This window comes from Terrapene carolina, unplaced genomic scaffold (assembly GCF_002925995.2).
Source record: "Terrapene carolina triunguis isolate 2854851 unplaced genomic scaffold, T_m_triunguis-2.0 Scaffold558, whole genome shotgun sequence".
In the NCBI taxonomy this organism is placed as follows: domain Eukaryota; kingdom Metazoa; phylum Chordata; order Testudines; family Emydidae; genus Terrapene; species Terrapene triunguis.
Window position 1 is genome coordinate 3434637 of NW_020664909.1, and position 21146 is coordinate 3455782.

The 21146-nt window shown below is 49.6% G+C and overlaps 1 pseudogene; it reads right to left on the reverse strand.

Moving 5' to 3' along the window:
* Positions 1–409: 409 nt before the first annotated feature.
* Positions 410–20426, reverse strand: LOC113407948 (annotated as a pseudogene).
* Positions 20427–21146: the final 720 nt, after the last annotated feature.

The window sequence follows — 21146 nt, forward strand, 5'->3', positions numbered from 1 at the left end:
TCTTTTCTGCTAACTCAGGAAAGTTCTCTCCAGGTATAAAGACACCTCTCGTTGCAGTGAAGACAAAGCCTAAGACAGCTCTCATGCCAGGGTAGTCATCTGTTGTTTATATAATAAAAAATTCCTGTTATTGATTAAGGTTGCTACATTGGTTGAAATACTGTATTGAACAGTTATCTTCATATTTGTCCCTCTTTTCTCCCAGAAATTAATTATCTTGGTTTTAATTATTTTCTAGATTCTTCAGAACATTTAATTCATTTTCTTTTCTAAGGTGACAATTTAACCCCTTTTCTTTGTTACCACTTATGCTTCCGTGAAGAACAGTGCAGAGTTGATAGAAGGGTGGTACGTTTCCTAAGCTCCACTCCTTTGGAGAGATGTCAATTTCTGTCCAACCTGCAGGAGATTACAAGATGAAGCGCTGCAAGATGATGGTGAAAAATAAAAACAACTCTCCCTTGGTCAAACTCTCTCTGAGACAAACTTGTTTTCTTAAGACAAGAAGACAGGAGTCTAAGAAAATCAGATCTTATAAATATATTTAGGAAAGTGCTATGAATTATTCATATCCACAGAGGCAGGCGGGGCTTTCAGTCAGAAGTTTCCCTTCCAAAGTAATTGGTATTGTAAGAAGCCATAGACATGGTAATGTTTGGCTAAATCCTCTACATTATTGTTTGTTTTAAATGAGAATTGTGCATCTAATAGGATTGGGCTGCTGCGGGGGGAGGAACTGGTAGCTTATGTTTTAGGGTACAGAGCATTGTCTGAGGTCTGCTCAGCAGCCTTTGTGAAAGGAGTTGGTGGTCTGGTCTTTGTCCATTTCCTAGTGGCCACATCACAAGACCAACAACACTAATTGCTTCCTTTGTTGGGCAGTGTCAGCAGAAGGGCCAAGAACTTGAGCGGATATAAAGTTTTAACCAACGCTCACTCTCTAAAAGGTGGGTCCAGTTGATCAGAGTTGAGACAGGTTGGTGTGGTAAGTTTGTCTTTGTTCTGTGGATAGAATATTTCAGTCTCCAGGGCTGCCACCTATCACTTTTCACCAGCTCTCAATCTACTTTAAAAATGCAAGAATTGTGAAAGAGTTTCTTGCACCTGTTCCCACATTTAAACTTACTCTAGCTACCTTGGACACTGTTCACTGAACTCTTTCACCTTACGATTCAATACATATGTACTGTGCTAGTGTTTTATTCCTGGTGTAGGTTATTGTCCTGGTCTGGGCTCTGTATGGTATGTTCTTCTAAAAACAAAATAAAATACTCCTTCATTAGAAGGAATCTGAACTTTGACGTGTAATCTGAACTTTGAGGACTTTGGGGGCAAAGATTGGCAAATTCAAAGCTTGCCCATCCATTGTATTAAATCGTAAGAGATCACACAATTTCCAGGCTTTGCATCAGTGACAGTCATTGCTATATTGACTTATTTCACTGGTTAGTTTTTTACAGGGGTTCATTCTGGAGGATTTAGCAAAGGGTTGGGAGCCAGAAACTCCTGAGTTCTAATCCTGGATTTGCCATTGATTCTTTGGTAAGTCACTCTCTTCATGATAGTTTCCCCAACTGTAAAATGGAGATATGATATTTATCTATTTCACAGGCATAAAGTGAGGAGGATTATAGAGTTGTTTGGAAAATACTCTGAATACGTAAAGCACTATGGGATAGATCAGACCTTTAAGGCAAGCCCAGTGTTGAATGTGGTATGGAGCTGCACTGCCATATAATGCCTCTCAGGCTTTGTCTATACTGGTGGCAATGTGTAGGCTACGTGTAGCTACCTGCTGCTAGGGTGACCAGATCGCAAGAGTGAAATATCAGGACACATTGGGCGAGGGAGAGGGGCGAGGGGGAGAGGACGACAACGAGAGACACAGGTGCACAGAGCCATGAGAGGGGGCCCTAGGAAGCTGTGAGAGGGGTTGTACGGCCCCTGCTGCAGCCCGCACCACAAGCCACAGGGCAAGGACACCTATTGAATTCAATGATAATTTTGCATGTGAATTGATGTACCTAGTTCTGAGATTATAAAGCCAGAAGGGATCCGGTGATCACCTGGTCTCACCGCCCGTATAGCACAGACATAGAACTTTCCCAAAATAATTCCTAGAGGATAGCTTTTAGAAAAAGCTTTTAGAAAAACACCATGACCCTTAGTATATTGTTAATCGTTAATCACTCTCACCATTGAAAAGGTATGCCTTATATCCAGTCTGAATTTGTCTAGCTGCAACTTCCAACCGTTGGCTCATGCTCTACCTTTCTCTGCTAGACTGAAGTGCCCATTATTAACTATTTGTTCCCCATGTAGATACTTACAGTCTATAACCAAGTCACTTCTTAACCTTCTTTTTGTTAAGCTAAATAGATTGAGGTCCTTGAGTCGATCACTATAAGGCATGTTTTATAATCCTTTAATCAGTCTTGTAACTCTTCTCTGAACACTCTCCAATTTATCAATATCCTTCTTAAATTGTGCAAACCAGAACTGGACAAAGTATTCCAGCAGTGGTTGCACCAGTGCCAAATACAGAGATAAAATAACCTCTCTACTCCTGCTTGAGATTCCCCTATTTAGGCATCTGGTCACCCTATTTCTGTATGCATTTCCCCAGATTTTTTTGTAAAAATCAAAACTGAACTGCCCCAGAAATTCTGTCATGTGGAATCATCGTGAAACTCGCATGGCTCCAACCCTGCCGATGAACCTTTAGATCCACTGCACAGACTTCTGCCACTTGAGCTAATGGAGTAAGTGATGGCAGAGGCAGTAGGTTGTCATCCTATATGTGATAGATCAGCTCTATAGGGGGATGAGACACTTTTTTTGCCACTGGGTTTCACAGATATCTGCTGACAGAAGAGGAACTGCGAAACTCAGGAATCCTGGGTCTATCCCAGGCTCCTGAATGGAGTGGTCTCTAGTAGTCAAAGACCCTTCTTCCCGTCCCCTCCAGTCTCTGGCTATGTCTTCACTACAGGGGGGGGGTCGATTTAAGATACGCAAATTCAGCTACGCGAATAGCGTAGCTGAATTCGACGTATCGCAGCCGACTTACCCCACTGTAGGGACGGTGGCAAAATCGACCTCTGCGGCTTCCCGTCGACGGTGCTTACTCCCACCTTCGCTGGTGGAGTAAGAGCGTCGATTCGGGGATCGATTGTCGTGTCCCGATGGGACGCGATAAATCGATCCCCGAGAGGTCGATTTCTACCCGCCGATTCAGGCGGGTAGTGTAGACCTAGCCAGATGTCTATCCTATTGCTGTCTAACCCGCCCCAGCTCCTCATCTGATTTCAACTGCCCCCCACTACCGCTCTGGATTCCTTGTCCCAGTTTCCTGGTCCTGTCTCACTCTCCTCTCTCCCCACCCCCATCCCTCAGATGGGATGTTCGTTCCAGACTGGCAAAATTATAAGTCTTCCCAACATTTCAACACTTCCCATTCTAAATTTTCGGTTGCTTAACTATAGGCTAGCTCTGCCTACAACAAAGCATATTCAGAACCTCTGATTAAGGGGATTATAAGTGTAGCAACCTCCATCATAGCTAGTCACCAAAGATTGAACCTGAGCCAGACTTAAAAGCATGAGCTTCTACTACTTGAGTTCAAGATATAACTCCCTTAGCTGGTAGCTATACAGTTATCCTCTAAAAATCCACCAGGGGAGGGCACAAAACACAGGTTGGACAGTGAATTACAAAAGTGCCAAATATTATAATTAGACCTGCAATACTTTTCACAATGAACATCAGCAGGGGATAAACTGGGAGTTTAAGAATATTTGGAAAACAATTTTAGAATAACATTCAGTGCTGTGGTTTAAAAGAAAAAAAAACTGTTAAAACTCATAACTTAGCAGCATTCAGTGTTTGAAAAAAAAAAACAACTTCTAGGAGCTATGGGATACAAGTTAAGAATATTGAAACAGGAAGATGTTATGCTTAGTTACCACTTGGGCAAGGCGGCGTGCTATGTAATACTTGCAAGATTTCACTGTAATGTTTTACAATATATAGCAGCGCAATGCTGATTCCATTGATATTGTTGAGCAATTCATGCTGATTTTATTTCAGCCCACATCTTAATAGTTTTGAATACAAGATCACAATTTTCAGCTCAGTTGGTCTGAACATGCAGAGCTTTAAAATTGCTATGCTCTAAACTGTATATGAACTACAGTTTTATAAACCTGCATGTCAGAGAACTGTGTGCCACTACTACTAGACAGTGGCACAAGGCAATTCAGTGTGAATCACAGAAATGTAGGACTGGAAGGGACATCAACAGGTCATCTAGTCAAACCCCTGCACTGAGGCAGGACTGAGTAATAACAACTAGACCATCCTTGACAGGTGTTTGTCTAACCTCTTAAAAAACTCCAATGACTGCTATTCCATAACCTCTCTAGGTAATTTGTCCAGTGCTTAACTACCTTTACAGTTAGGAAGTTTTTCCTAATGTCTAACCTAAATCTCCCTTGCTACAATTTAAGCCCATTGCTTCTTTTTCCTGCATGACCTGAGTGGGACGGGGGTGGGTCCAGGCAGTGGGATTGGGGGGAGGGAGGTCGAGGGAGTCGGTGGGTGTGTGGGGATGGACCGGGGGAAGCAGGGTGGAGGAACTGAGGGAGACAGGACTGGGACTGGGGGAGTCGGGGGGGCTGAGGGAGATGGGACAGGACTGGGATGGGGGAAGTAGGGTAGGGGCTGAGGGGAGCATGAATGGGACAGGGTAGAGAGAGCTGTGTAGAGTGGAGCGGGGCGGGGGAGACAATTGGGCTGGGGAGGGTCGGGGGGTTGGGGAGAGGGACAGGGTCTGGAGGGGATGAGACAGAGGGGAGCAGGACTGGAATGGGGGGAAGTTGAGGGGGTGGGACAGCAGGGGGAGCGATGGGGGTGGGATGACGTTGGGAGGCTGAAAAAGAGATTTGGGGTAGGGCAAGGCTGAGGGCAGTGGGTTGGGGGGAGCAGGGGGACTGTGGGGGAGGCTGTTGGAACGGGGGCAGGGACTGAGGGCATTGGGTTCGAGTTGGGAGGTACAGCGGGGACTGCGGGAGAGGCTGAGGGAACAGGGTCAGGGTGGGGGCTGAGGGCAGTGGGTCGGGTCTACACTGGCACCTCTCAGCATTGCTGTGCCGGGCGGCAGACCTGCACCAGCGCTACCCTGGCGATAGAAGAATCCTCAGTGGAAATGCAGACTTCATGACACAGACCCTCCTTGTCACTTCAAACCTGGCGCTGCTCTGGTCAGTCGCTAGGCTCTTGTCACTTTCAAACCCATGCAGGGTATCTGGCTCTTTTTCAGTTCTCAGGTTAAGAAAAGCCTCTGCATTTTGTGAGGGCTTCAGCATTCACTTTCCCAGTTGACAAACTGTCTGCCTGACACATTGCTCCCAGGGCATTCATCTTTATTCATTATCGGCAGGTCCATCAGATTAACGAGCAACACAGGGGGAAGCAACACAATGGTGTCACGGATTTTTAATTTTTCAAATCACTTTGGCCTCAACAGGGATAACAGCAAATCTGGACAGAGCAGATGGGTGTCAGGATGGGTTTGGGTATTTATTTATTTATTTATTTTAAGTGAAAATGTTTGGGTCTGAGCAAAGGCTGCAAACTTCCCTTTGGAAACCTTTGCTGATCTTTTGCCCCAGGGGCTAACGACAGCCTGGAATCTGGGACAGATTTCCACATCCATGCAGGGTGAGATGATCGGGGGGGGGGGGGGGGGGGGGGGGGGGTGTGGGGGAGGCTGAGGGAACAGGGTCAGGGTGGGGGCTGAGGGCAATGGGTCGGGTGAGATGATCAGGGGGGAGGGGAGGGACTGTGGGTGAGGCAGAGGGAACAGGGTCAGGAGGGCTGAGGGCAGTGGATTGAGGGTGGGGGGCACAGGGGGGACACTGCGGGGGAGGCTGAGGGAACAGGGTCAGGGTGGGGGCTGAGAGCAGTGGGTCGGGTGAGATGATCAGGGAGAGGGGAGGGACTGTGGGGGAGGCAGAGGGAACAAGGTCAGGGGGGCGGAGGGCAGTGGATTGAGGGTGTGGGCACAGGGGGGACTGCGGGGGAGGCTGAGGGAACTGCGGGGGAGGCTGAGGGCAGTGGGTCTGAGGGGAGCCCTCCCAGAGGGACCTGCCAGGGGGCCAGGTGAGCCCAGCAGTGCTTACCTGGAGCGGCTCCCAGGAAGCATCCAGCAGGCAGGTCCCTCCCAGTCCCTCTGGCTCCTTCCTAGGGTCGGGTCGAGGGGAGGGGGGCGGAGGGGGCTGTCTGCCCGGCGCCCGCTGCCCGAGTCTACAAGCCCTGCCCCGCTGCAGCACACAGGGGAGCGAGACCTCCTTGCTGCCTCTCTGTTTGCCTGGGGCAGGGGCAGGGCTGCGCTCTGCAGGCTCCTGCCGGCCGGGCAGTGGGCCCCGTGGGCTGGCGCTGACGCGCTGGGAGCTCAGCTGCGCGCTGCCCCAGGGCCCAGGGAGGAAAGGTGAGTGGCGCCGGCAGCGCCGGCTTGCCGCGGTCCCCCTCATATAGGGTGAACAGACGTCCCGACCAATGTAAGGTTGGGACGTGGGACAAGTCCCCTAAAATTGGGACTGTCCCGATAATATCGGGATGTCTGGTCACCCTACCTGCTGCAGTGAAAAGTGGGCTGTGTCCACAATGTGGTGTGTAACATGCAGCAGTGAAAGGCTCTGGCAGTTCCCTGTGGTGGGGAAAGGCTCCGGTAGTGGAGAGTTGCTGGAGCCTTTCCCCGCTGCCTCTCCCCACCAGAGCTTTTTGGCACTGTTGTATCCTTTCCTTGCAGCGAGGAAAGGCTCTGGCAGGGGAGGCAGTGAGACACCCGAATGCTAAAATAGCAGTGTGGACAGGAACGGCACTGCTTGGGCATGTAAAAAACCATGTAGGGTATATACCCTAAGGTTCTGGTGTATCTTTACTCTCCTTGCCTAAGCAGTGCCTCACTATCTATATTGCTATTTATACCTGAGCTGGGGGGCATGTGGTGTGTGTACACTACACGCTGCTGTAAGTGTAGACATAGCCTTTGAGTTCCGCAATGTGCTGGGAGCAGCACAAAATGCTACACCCCTTGAAGGGGTACAAATATTCCCTGCTTGATGGCTGCCCAGCCCCGCTGATACTATATTGGGGAGTGGGGGGCAGAGATATGGCTCTGCGTATTTGCAATATCCTGTGAAGAACTGTGCTCCTTGTGGGGAATGTCTCAGAAACAGCCTGGATGTGCTGGGGCTGCAATTCTAGCTGTCACAAGCACGAGGGAGGGTCCCTACCCATCCTCCTCACTGTGAATCTAGCCCTTTGGAAATGCTAAGTCTGGTTATTATCTTGTTGTTGTTTTAGTACTGCATAGCAATAGGAATGACAAGGAACCTCCTTCAAACTGGGAAGAGGTCTTTGCGTTGTTTAGCATGACGACAAACTCATACCCATGGAAAATGGCACAAATGCATTGCTCTTCTTGTAGCAACCATTTTCATGTCCTGGGTTGAAGGTTTTGGGATTACTGAAGTGTTTCTGATCACTCAGGACAGATCCCAGCAAGGGGAACATAGTCATACGCTGAAAAAAGAACAAACCGCTTGTACTTGAAATAGTTTTTTTATCAGCAGAGAAACCTACCACTTTTAATGATGTATAAAGAGCGCCACTCACTGGCTGGAGTGGTTTCTAAACCTTTCCTCCAATAACACACTGATAGTGAGTCTGGATTCCAGGGGCAGACCTAGAATAAAATAGCCACCCAAAGAATGCTGCACTTGCTGTAATGGTGGAATCATGTTTGCTTTGCTAAACCAACAGTATTTCATTTACTGATCCCTGTCTTCAAGTCATTTCAATGTACAGATTACCTGAAGGGCTCTAGTTTGGCTTACATGGTATTGGCTCAGCAAAAGTGTATTTTGTAAATTAGAATGGAGCAGTCACAGAAGCCCTGGAATCATTACCTTGGGAATAGTATAGCCCAGGGGTGGCCAACCTGTGGCTCCGGAGCCACATGCGGCTCTTCAGAAGTTAATATGCGGCTCCTTGTATAGGCACCGACTTCGAGGCTGGAGCTACAGGTGCCAACTTTCCAGTGTGCCGTGGGGTGCTCATTGTTCAATACCTGGCTCTGCCACAGGACCTGCCCCCATTCCACCCCTTCCTGCTCCCTCCCCTGAGCCTGCCGTGCCCTCGCTCTTCCTCCTTCCTCCCAGAGCCTCCTGCACGACTCGAATCGGGAGGTGCGGGAAGGGACGGAGAGGCGCTGATCAGAAGCTGGTGGGCGGGAGTCGCTGGAGGCGGGGGAGAGCTGATGGGGGGCTGCTGATGTATTACTGTGGCTCTTTGGCAATGTACATTGGTAAATTCTGGCTCCTTCTCAGGCTCAGGTTGGCCACCCCTGGCATAGACCCTGAAGTAGGTGTTCCAGATCACTGTATGAGGGAGACCCAGTGGCAAGAAGTAGATGAATCTTTGGCTCTCATGGGTCACAGCATCAGTGTAAGGCATCTGACTTCAGTCCTCCACACAGGGACTCCGGTTTTGACCAATCATACGGTCAGTCTCCTCATGCACCTTTTCTGGAAAGAAAATAGCGCAGTTGGAGGTGGGGATTAAAAACTGCATGAGGATTGTTTGGCCCGTCAGATCACATGGTGGGGGCAGCCCCTTTAATTCTTTGTTTTACACAACCTGGAATGGGATTTTTCTCTAGTGGCCTGTCAACAGGGTACATGAACTCCTCTGCTTTGGACTGCCAAGAAAGAGTCTCTCATCTGCAATAGCAGATCTGTTGCTTTTGGAGCTTGTCTGCCAACAGGAGCAGATTATCATAGGCACAGCAAGGAATTTGTTAATGATGTTATGGAGGTTCCTCATGCCAATAAGGCAGAGTCCACCTGTCATGGCCATGTCCTTACTGTTAGAATAGGATAAAGGGGATGCTGAATATGTTTTCACTTAGCACAGGACTAGGCCTGCCTCACCAAGACTCTGTCTGCACAACTTTTATCTTGTGTGTAACCAGTCGGTGACATGGCTGGCTCTAAGAGTGGTTTGTGTCCACACACAACAGACACAGCTAGATGTGTTGCCCTTGTTGCCACTGGTCTAGGCTACCACATGGGTATTGCCTGGTGGTCAGTATGCCCTCTAATCATGCTTCTATAATGGCCCAAACTACACTGCCCTACAAGCTGCTGGTACTGCTTTGCGTGCATGTCCCCTGGCCGCTCTATTCCCTACTGAGGCAATATGAGCTAGCTGCTCAGAATGCACTGCTGCAAGCAGGCAGCAAGACAGGTCTCTACAAATATGGCTGGTACACATCTGTGTTGGGGGGAGGGGGAAGCTGTTGCGTTGACACAGTTCAACCACGCATGTGGAAACAGCCAAATGTATGTGTTTGAGTTGGTTACAAAAACACAGTTAAATTATTACAAGATTTAACTGCTTCCTGCTAGCAATAACAGCAATTACAGGGCTGCCTGATAAAGGTACCTGCCTGGACAATGTAAATATGCCCACATTTATATCTGTGCATCATTTAGAGTAATACACATCCTGTCAGTGAGAGAGGATGTGGGATGAGGCTCTGTAGAATATCAGATTATGGGAAAAAATTGCACGTCCTGGCTTTGATCTCAAAGGCAGCAGCAGAAGATCTCTGTCAGGTGCTGAAGCTCTCAACTCTAGGCCCATAGGGTTGCCAAGTAAGAGCCTTACCCTTTGCACCACCATACTGCAAGGTTAGACAGGGAAACTGCAGATGATACCCCACAAACAGAGGCTACACCTGCTGACTCAGCAGGATCAGCTGACAACCAACCAGCGGTTGATTGGTCACCTCCTAGCATAAATCTTCCTGTTCCTGCCCCACCCCTTGTCTGAGCAACTAGTTGCTTGGCCTGCTGCTGGCCAGACCTCTTAAGACCAAGTTCCTGCCTCCTTGACTGGTTCCCACTCCTTGTTCCTGTTACCTTGCTGCTGCTCCCTCCTCCCGACCCCAGTTATTGACTCTGGCTTTGGACCTTGGTGTGACTTCAGATCATGACCCTGACTTTACTCCGGGGTGTGACGAACTGGGACTGTTCTTAATGTGGTCTGTGAATGCTGACAGGGGAGTGTGGCTAGGATAGCCTGCAATGGGGGGATGGGAGACTGACCAACGGAGAATACCTGAGCGTGTAACATGAGAACCCAGGAAGGAGTGAGAGGCCAGGTGACACCTTTGCCCGGGAAACTGAACAAAGGCTGTGGGAGGGGTCGCTGAAGGCAGAGTCTCAGAAGCTGGCTGGTGAGGTGGCTGGGAGGCAGAGAGGGCTCTGACCTCCCAAGGGGGCTGGGGTGCCCGAGGACCCCAAGATGGACCTAACTGAGGGGTATCCTGTTGTCTGTGCCTGCAAGACCTGTCTTGGACTGTGTCCCTGTCATCTAAATAAACCTTCTGCTTTACTGGCTGACTAAGAGTCATGGTGAATCGCAGGAAGCCGGGGGTGTAGGGCCCTGAGTTCCCCCACACTCCGTGACAACTGGTGGCAGAGGTGGGATCTACTGCACCCTGTGGATGGCGCTTCCTGCAGTAAGTGACTGGGGAGAAGTAAAATGAAGGGGGATTGACGGGGACCAGGCGTGATGAAGAGTCAGAGAGAGACGGTTATCACCCCTGGGAGTGTGTGACCAGCGAGAAGGACTTTTGCAGTAACAGGGTCCCCCGGGGGATCGCAGCGAGTGGTCCCAGGGGTGGAGGAGTCTGCAGCTCGACCCTGGCAGAGAGGTGGTGACCTCGAGAAGGGCTGGCACACTAGGGGTCTCCCTGGAAACTGTGGGGAGCGGTGAGCACACAGGCCTGTGAGTGGCCAGCAGGAAGATGTATGCCAAGCGGCTTAAGAGCGACCTGGTGGAGCTGTGCAAGCAGAGGGGGCTGCGCATTGGGAGGCTCACCAAAGAACAGCTCATTGCCCAGCTGGAGGAGGGAGATCGCTCGAATGAACTGATCCCTGTCTCTGAGGGAAGCAGCCTGGGAGATGTAGCGCAGGCACCAGTGTCTGTCCCAGCTGGGAGTGGTCAGCCGGCTGCTGAGGGCTTCCTGAGACCCCTCCTTCCTATGCCTAGGGGAAGGGTGGGGAGGAGTCCAGCAAATACCGAGGGCGCTGTGACCCCCCCGGCCAGCAGGGGATCCTCCCGGCCATGCGCGCCATCCGTGGAGCGGAATTGGCTGGAATGGGAGAAAGAGCTAAAACTGAGAGAGCTGGAGGATCGTGAACAACAGAGACAGCATGAAGAGAGACCGAGGCATCATGAACGGGAGGATCGTGAGAAACAGAGGCATCATGAACTGGAGGAGAAAGAGAAACAAAGGCAGCATGAAGAGAGACAGCGTCAGCATGAACTGGAACTGGCGAGACTGAGGGGCAGCGACCCCCCGGCTGCGGTGAGTGAGGGGGGACCCAAGACTGCACGGAGCTTTGATAAGTGCATCCTGGCCCCACGCAAGGAGGGGGAGGACATGGATGACTTCCTGGATGTCTTTGAGACGGCCTGCGAGCTGCACCAGGTTGATCCTGCGGACAGACTCCGGGTTCTCACCCCCTTACTGGACCCCAAATCCGTGGCATTGTACCGCCAACTGGAAGAGGCGGAGAAAGGGGACTACGAACTATTCAAAAAGGCCCTGCTACGTGAGTTTGGGCTGACTCCCGAGATGTACCGGGAAAGGTTCCGGAGTCAGGATAAACCCCCTGAGATCTCATATCTGCAACTAGCCGTCCGCATGGAGGGATACGCCAGCAAGTGGGCAGATGGGGCCCAGACGAAGGAGGACCTGGTTAAACTGCTGGTACTGGAGCAACTGTATGAGCGGTGTCCATCCGACCTGAGGCTGTGGTTGAGGGACAAAAAACCAGAGAACCCGCGACGTGCAGGCCGGCTGGCCGATGAGTTTGTAAAGAGCCGGTCAGGGGATAACAGGGAGGAGTCCCAAAGGAACGGTCCCACCACAACGCAGAGAGAGAGTCACCATGGGACCTCCCCGTGGGAAAATACGGAAAACCCCCATCAAAGGGGAACATCCGGTGTCAGGGCCATCCGACCCACTCGAGGGGACCCATGGGACATGGGCTGCTATCACTGTGGCCAGAGAGGCCACATACGGGCCCAGTGCCCCAGGCTCAGGGACAGACTGAGCAGACTGAACCCACAGAGGGTTGACTGGGTAGAGACCCAGCCAGGCGAGAGGCAGCATTCCCAGGGAAGGGGGGCTGGCAGAGTACCACCTGCTAAGGAGGGAGGAGAGCTCCAGGCCAGCTCCTCTGGGGGGCTGGATACTCCAGACTCAGGGTTTTTGGTTATACAGTGGGCTGTCCCTCCGGAGAGAGTACCTTGTTCCCCTGGAGGTGGATGGGAGGGAGGTCAATGGATACTGGGATACGGGTGCAGAGGTGACGCTGGCCCGGCCCGAGGTGGTGGCCCCAGATCAGGTGGTGCCCAACACCTACCTGACCCTGACGGGGGTGGGCGGGACACCAGTCAAAGTGCCCGTGGCGAGGGTACACCTGAAGTGGGGGGCCAAGGAGGGCCCCAAGGATGTGGGGGTACACCCGTATTTGCCCACTGAGGTGTTGATGGGGCAGGGGACCTGGAGGACTGGCCAAGCAACCCCCAGAATGCACTGGTTGTGACCCGCAGTCAGAGCCGGCGAGGAACACTGCGCCCTGACCTTGGGGAGGGTGTCTTGCCCGAGGCGCAGGACCCTAACCTGGTGGGGAGGGAACACCCAGGGACACGGCTCAGGGAGGCTGCGGCTTCAGACCCAGCTGGCAAGAAAGAGCAGGTGGCCATCCCTGTCCCAGCTGCTGAGTTCCAGGCCGAGGTGCAGAAAGATCCCTCCTTGCGGAAGATAAGGGACCTGGCCGACCTCGGTGCGGTACAGACCATGGGGAGAGGTGGCCGGAAAAGGTTCCTGTGGGAGAAGAGGTTCCTGTACCGAGAATGGGCTCCCCCAGGGAAAATGGAGTCAGGGGGGATCAGGAGGCAGCTGGTGGTACCCCAGAAGTATCGCCACCAGCTGCTGTACCGGGCCCATGACACCCCCCTCTCAGGGCACCAGGGAACCTGGCGTACCCAGCAGAGGCTGCTACGGAGCTTTTACTGGCCTGGGGTCTTTGTTACTGTCCGACAGTACTGCCGATCCTGTGACCCCTGTCAGAGGGGGAGGAAGGCCCGGGACAAGGGGAAAACGGCTTTAGAACCCTTGCCCAGCATAGAGGAACCTTTCCGGAGGGTGGCCAAGGTTAAAAGGGGGGCTCTGAACCAAGAGAGCCCGAAGCACAGACCTCCAGACTGGAGCGCTGGGAGAAGACCACAGCCCAGTTGGAACCCCAGGGGTATTGGGGTGGGAAAAGGGCACAGGCCGCATAAACCTTCCCACATGCGAACTGCGAATGCCCTCGAGCACCCCCGACCTAAGGGGGGGCGTGAAACTGGAGGGGCCTGGTGTAATTCTCACCAAGGAATGGGAGGGATGCTGGGGCATCCATGGGAACGGGGGTAGGTTCGAACTTCCCCGGTTCACTGGCTGAAGTGACCCCGCTCAGTTCGGTCTCGAAGGGGGGAGAGATGTGACGAACTGGGACTGTTCTTAATGTGGTCTGTGAATGCTGACAGGGGAGTGTGGCTAGGATAGTCTGCAATGGGGGGATGGGAGACTGACCAACGGAGAATACCTGAGCATGTAACATGAGAACCCAGGTGACACCTTTGCCTGGGAAACTGAACAAAGGCTGTGGGAGGGGTCACTGAAGGCAGAGTCTCAGAAGCTGGCTGGTGAGGTGGCTGGGAGGCAGAGAGGGCTCTGACCTCCCAAGGGGGCTGGGGTGCCCGAGGACCCCAAGATGGGCCTAACTGAGGGGTATTCTGTTGTCTGTGCCTGCAAGAGCTGTCTTGGACTGTGTCCCTGTCATCTAAATAAACCTTCTGCTTTACTGGCTGACTAAGAGTCATGGTGAATCGCAGGAAGCCGGGGGTGCAGGGCCCTGAGTTCCCCCACACTCCGTGACACGGGGTTTGACCATTAGGTCAGACTGCCCACATACGGGCCCTGCCAATCTGTATTGGCTGGTCAGACAGGGTTTTCTGGGTGTGGTGAGCAAGGTATTAGTGACAAGGAGTTAGATCAGTTTTGAGTCTGGATCAGAGATTCTTTGTTGAAAACATTGACTCCTACTGTTCTTACTTGGTAATACAAGATGTTACAAGGGCTTTGTCTGTATAAAGCTTTTCATTAGAGATGTAATCCTGATGCAAGACTATGTGGTTGCCCAGAATAGGCTGATAAAAAGCCACCAAGGAATCACTGATATGGATTTATGAATGGATTGCACAGCCTCACATGTAAAGGGTTATAATCATTTGTCAGCACTAAGGGAAAGGGACTTTCACAGGGAACTCCCTATGAAGCCAGGTCTACACTAGAAACTTATATAACAACATCACTCAGGGGTGTGAAAAATCCACCCCCTTGACTGATGCCGTTGTACGACCTAACCACCGGTGTAGACAGCACTATGACAGGAGGGCTTCTCCTGTTGATGTAGCTACCGTCTCCTGGGGACGTGGAGTACCTACACCGAGAGGAGAAGCCCTCCCGTTGGTGTAGGTAGCATCTTCACTGAGGAACTACAGAAGCGCAGCTGCTCCACTGCAGCTTTTAAGCGTAGACCTGCCCTATGTCAAGATTATAACTGCAAGTCAATTATACCAAAATTCAGCCATTTCCCCTCTCTTCGCAAACCATTTGTGAACTGATCCAAAGGATGGTCTCGTGGCTAAGGGGATGACAGGGGTTCAGGAGAGTGGGTTCAATTTCTGGCTCTGCCATAGACTCTGTGTGACTTTGAGCGGGTCAGTCTGTCTCATTGTGACTGAGTTCCCTATCTGTAAAGGGAGATAACATCTCTACTTCACACAGGTTTGGGAGGATACATTCCTTTGTGGTTTTGAGGTACTGAGGTTTTGTTATTTGTCTTGGATAGTGCCCAGGAGTATGGATCCAGGACCCCTTTGTGCTTGGTGCTGTACAAACACAGAACAAAAAGATGGTTCCTGGTCCAAAGAGCTCATAAGCTAAATAGTGTAATGGGTGCCCCATAAGAACCTAGACAAACAGATCCCTATTCTTGTGAATTTGTTACTTACACTTTTTTGCCAAGTAGTTTATGAAACCAAATCTCAGCCCGCTGGGGCTTTGCAAACTGTTCACTTTGACTGCATGGTATTTGATTAGTCACCTTAGTCACATGGTATTGCTTCCACTTCCTGGTTGGATGAAAGAAACTTAAAAGAGGAGGCAGGGTGGCTTAATGGCTACAGCACTGAATAGGGAGTTGGGAGACTTGAGTTCTTTTCCTGGCTCTGCTACTGGTCTGACTTTGGACAAGTCACTTCCACTCTCTTTGCCTCAGTTTCCCCATCTATAAAATGATACTGGCCTCCTTTGTGAAGAACTTTGGCAGCCACAGATGAAAAGTGCTAGGTATTATTTATTAGTAGTATTATGGCAAATAGCAAATGACAAAGAAATAAAGTGACAAATGAAGTTAATTGTCCAAACAGCATCCGTTCACTGTATATATGTGTGTGAACACAAACCCACTTATACAGAGGTTTGCAAATAGTGAATGAGATGAATGTGGTTGAATTGAACAGCTGTTTGGAATCTGAATGTCTGCAAATAATTATTCTTGCCATATTCATCTAGTCTGACTAGAGTTCAATATTCAAAAGTGCCTCTGTGATTTAGGAACCCTTGAAATGGGATTTAGGCTCCTAAAACTTTTGAAAATTTTACCCTAGTCAAGATGTAAATAGTAGTCCTTTAAGTAACTTACTATGTTTTCTAGACTAGAAAATTTCTGTTGTAAAAGTGTGTTTGCAGGTGTGTTTCTTACATTAATACATTATTCTTATATTGTACTAATTAGAAAACACATATAATTCAGAGATATACATGATACTTAATCCTGCCTTAGTGTGGAGGAATGGACTAGAGGATCTCTTGAGGTCTCTCCCAGCCCTACCTTTCTATGATTCTATGATTACTTCTCCTTATATCAGAAAGCGAGACACTGCTTTGTCCACGAGAACTAACAGGAGTTTCATGACTGATTAAAGGCTTTATCCTGCTAACACTGAAGTTGGTTGCAAATTTCCTATTGGCTTCTATGCATAGAGCCCTGCATGGATATAAATTTATATCCACGTCCGATCCACGATCTGCAAAAATGATCCGCGTATATAAAGTGGATATCCACAGATTTGCATGGCTTTAGATATAAAATTTGGATCCGCATCCATCTGCAAAAATGGTCCATGGATATCTGCATCCATGGAATCAGTGGAATTCACATTGATTTGCTGTTTGAGTGTCAGACTCCAGGCATCAGATATTCTGATGTAGTGGCAAGGAAACTGGGAGTATAGAATCATGAGGCAAAATCTTCTCTGCTTGTGTAATTCTAAACTTCAATAGAGTTACACCAACAAAGAATTTGGCCTCTCGAGTTTCCCTGGTGATTAGAGAGGGTGGTTCAAAAGGGATCATTCTTCCAGAAGTGACATGGAATTTGGCCTTTGAAACATGAGGACAGGGCCGGCTCTAGGATTTTTGCCGCCCAAAGCAAAAACAATTTTGGCCGCCCCCCCCCGTTTTTTAATTACCCCCACCCCTGGCCCCGCCTCAACTCCGCCTCTTCCCCAAATCCCCAGCCCTGCCTCCTCCCCCCAGGCTCTCAAGCCTGGGAGGGAGAGCAGCGGCGTGCGAAACAACTGTTTCGCGTGCCGCGGCCGCTCAGGATCTCCCCCTCCCTCCCAGGTTTGAGAGCCTGGGAGGGAGGGGGAGACTCCGAGTGGCCACCGTGTGGGCGCCGCTTCTCCCCCTCCCTCCCAGGCTCTCAAGCCTGGGAGGGAGGGCGAGTAGCGGCGCGCGAGCGGCAGCGGAGGTGAACTAGGGCGGCCGGGGCACATTTTTAGGGGCGGCATTCTGGCGCCGGCCATGCCGCCCCTAAAATTGTGCCGCCCCAAGCACCAGCTTGTTTTGCTGGTGCCTAGAGCCGGCCCTGCATGAGGATCACCTGCGGTCAACTGCAAGCCTTGTTCCTTTGCACTAACTCCTGCTTCACCCAGCACCTTGGGAACACAGGTCCTGGCCTATACTGCAGCGGGCTCCCCTGCTGGCAGAAGCCCACCAGGGGATTGGCCGTGTAGTGATGAGACAGTACGACAGGGTCAGCATTACCTTACTATGCATTACACATTGCATGGAGATGATGCTATGGAGAGCAGCCTGGATATCCTGATCCTTGTACAGCTCCCATGGAAGAAAACTTCCCTGGACTTAGGGGAGGTGAGCAGTGTGCAGAGTTAACATTTCCCTGTACTGTGCTGTTGAGCTGGGTTCTTCTGTGTTGTGCCATACTTGATTTACAGAAGCAAAGGGGACTAAAAGGGCCCTCTTTTGTTAGCAGAGGGTATTTTGGAATTAAATTTTGAACACTTGTTCAAACACATTATTTTGCAATGGAAGTATTCTGCACTGTGCAGTATACAGACTTTGCTGTATAGAACAGGTTTTTTTCTGGTCAATTTCTGTTGTAAAAGTGTGTTTGCAGGTGTGTTTCTTACATTGGAGGGGGATAGCTCAGTGTTTTGAGCATTAGTCTGCTAAACCCAGGGTTGCAAGTTCAAACCTTGCGGGGACCATTTAGGGATCTGGTGCAAAATCAGTACTTGGTCCTGCTACTGAAGGCAGGGGGCTGGACTCAATGACCTTTCAAGGTCCCTTCCAGCTCTATGAGATAGGTATATCTCCATATATAAAAAAAAAAAAGTTGGGCCAAGGTATTACAGCAACAAATTGCCAGAACTGGATCATTCTCAGTCACTAAACAGAACAAGAAGTCATAAATATCCAACACCTGCTATTTCTCTCACACAGCACTAGCTCTTCCATTTTGATGAGGAAACAGTCACTGAAGTCCCGCAGCCAGCTGGGGGGGGGGGGGGGTCAATTGACCCTTGGTTCTTTTATATCATCTTTGAAATAAAATCTTTTCTCTCCTTGAGATGATACAATCTGTCGTGGGGCCCAGGCAGGTGTTGCAGGACATCAGAATACAGGCTGTAGAGCTGCAGAGAGGAAAGAGCAAGTAAATATCTTCCACTTTGGGTGAATGTGTACGCTTCAGGGCCTGATTCTCCATTGCACTTTGCTTCCTCATTTGCACCTGTGGAAAATGGATGTAAAAGTCCACCCTGTTGGAATCCTCCATTCACCTCCCTAGGGGTAGCCATTTATGCTCACTTTGCACATGTGTAAATGATCAAAGAAAATACAAGGCAATAGATAATCAGGCCCAAAGGGTTCACTTTCACTTTGGAAAGGGAAATGAAAAATACTATTCAACCATCTATCTATGGTACTTATCGGCCCCCCATCATAATATCTGAGCGCCTCACAATCTTTAATATATTTATCTTCACAACACCCCTGTGAGATAAGAATAAGCTGTTATCCCCATTTTATAGATGGAGAACTGAGGCACAAAGAGGGTAAATGATGGGTCCAAGGTCACACAGGAAGTCTGCAGCTGAGCAGGGAATTGATCTGGATGCTCCCAAGTCTTAGGCTAGTGCGTAATTGTTGCACCATCCAATCAATACTCTGCTCCTTCAAAATCATACCATGGATTAAAAACTATACTCCAGCACTATTTTCCTAATCCAGTGCTCATCACTTGCCTGTCCCCAGGCAAGTGAGCACAGAACTATCGTTCAACATGGAGACTAAGTAAATAAATTTCTCATCTTCATAGTCAAACCGCTTGCTGATTACAATGGAAGAGATGACATTGGAGACCGTGCGACCAAGACAGAAGGTAGGGTTGCTAGTACATAGATGGGAGAAGAGAGTAGGTAAAAATGGACAGCACGTAATCATAATTAAGCATGTCTACAGTGAAATTCTAGATGTTACTGCAGGAAAACTGAAGGAAGACAGAAAAAGATGATATTCCTAACTAATCTGACCTCACTATCCTGGTGGTAGTACCACCATCTACCAGCAGTTATAACTATGAATAAATGGACTGGGGTTAATAACTAATAATGGCAGATGTCTGGTTAGGAAAATTAATAAGTGGCTACCTATGTTAAAGGAGCAAAGCAATTGTGTCAGCCCACATTCTGCTCTCATTTATGTTCTTCTTTGGTGTGCATCACAAGTCAATATCTAGATTGGTCAATCATCCAAGCACTGCATCACCGAGCGTAGCAAAGTGTTGCAGTTCATTCTCCTGAAATTAACACATTCAGGCAACTCCCCTGAAGTCAATAAGTCTGCCTAGGTTTAAATCTGCAGAATTTGGCCTGCTGTTTGAGCCATGACCTACATATTCCAGAAAAAGGGAAAACAAGAGGTTTAAAATGATCTGCAGTAAATAGATCTTGGAAATTATCTCTGGGGATATATAGTTTTCAAGAGGAATTACTAGGTAGGATACAAAACAAAGCAGTATTTCCCTATAGGATTCCACTTGGGTCCACTTGCTTTACATGACTGTCTGTACTGTACACTGATTTACTGAATATTACTCTGAAATGGAATGGTCTCATTAGATCACAGGGGTGCTGCAATCGACAGAGCTGCTTCCACCTTTCACCACTGGAGAAAGCAATCCTGGGAGGAGGCAAGGAAATTAAATTAAATATAGATTCGGTGTGAGTAGAAACATTAGAGATGTCGTGGCCCAATTTTATCCTGGAGGGAATCTTCATCCCACAGTTATAGAACCCCAGATATCAAGGTTCTTAATGGAAAACCAAATAGTGCTACTGAGGGGCATTAGATGGGGTGTTTCTGGCAAACTGAAGTAGTCAGTCTGTGGGAGTTCCATGTACATATAGCAAGCAGAACATTTGATCTGACGTTTCTCATGTGGCTTTGTAGAAAGGGAACAGTCATGGGCTGGGGTGGGTGAGGGATTTTTTCAGGATTATGGGGGTTGCAGAAGGACCCACACAGTGGAACTGCTGAGGGTCCACAGTAGGGTGAGGGGAGTCACCCGTGGATAAAGTGAATGGGGGGGCTCCATACTCTATGTGTGTGTGGAGAGAAGGGTGGACTTCACGGACCGGAGTAGAGGTTGTGTAGTTGCTCCATACCCTGCCCACAACTGAGGGAAAGTGGATTCTATTCCCCTATAAAGTCCATTTACTTAGATTTTCTGGGTGGGTTGTGAATTTCACCATTAGTGAAGATGTTGGGTTGAGTTTGATGAGTGGAAGTGGAGAAAAAGAGATGGTTGGAGCTGCTGGCAAAGCCTTCTGCAGCTGATCATCCCTGGCCCTCTTTCTTACCCCATGGCGGATGTGGGAACTTTTGCACGTGGGTGGGTGCCTCTTTTCAACTGGGATAGGAGTCCCTGCAATAATCCCCCCCCCCATTTCGGGGGTGGGGGGAGTGAGAAGCTTCTCCCTTTAATGTTCTGCACAACAACAAGGGAAATATTGCAACATGTATCCCATGGTCACGCAGTCTCCTCGATTCCTCTGGTCAGACTGCATCCCAGTTTATCCTGATTAAAAGAAGTGTGTGTTTGTGGGAGGGGCCAGGGATCTGTTACTAGTGATGGACTTAACATTGTTTTAGGCACTAGAAGATGCCAACTTGCTGAAAACTCCAGGTTGGAAGAGGACCTGTTCCAGGCCTCTGGTTGAAAGCCATCCAGCTAAACCATGGAGAATTTTAGTCACCCAGTGACTAACATGGAGATTAATGCCTGGTGGGCTCTAGTGAGCTACAAAGGAGTGTGTGGAAACCTTACTCTCCCTAGAAACCTGCAGAAGTTCTCAAACTGTGGGTCAGACCCCAAAGTGAATCGCAACCCCATTTTAATAGGGTTGCCAGGGACAGTGTTAGACTTGCTGGGCCCAGGGTTGAAGCATGAGCCCCACTGCCCTGGGGCTGAAGCCCGAGGGCTGGGCTTTGGCTCCCCCACTTCTCCACCCCCCCCACCCCTGGTGTCATGTAGTAATTTTTGTTAGAAGGGGTTCATGGTGCACTGAAGTTTGAGAACCGCTGT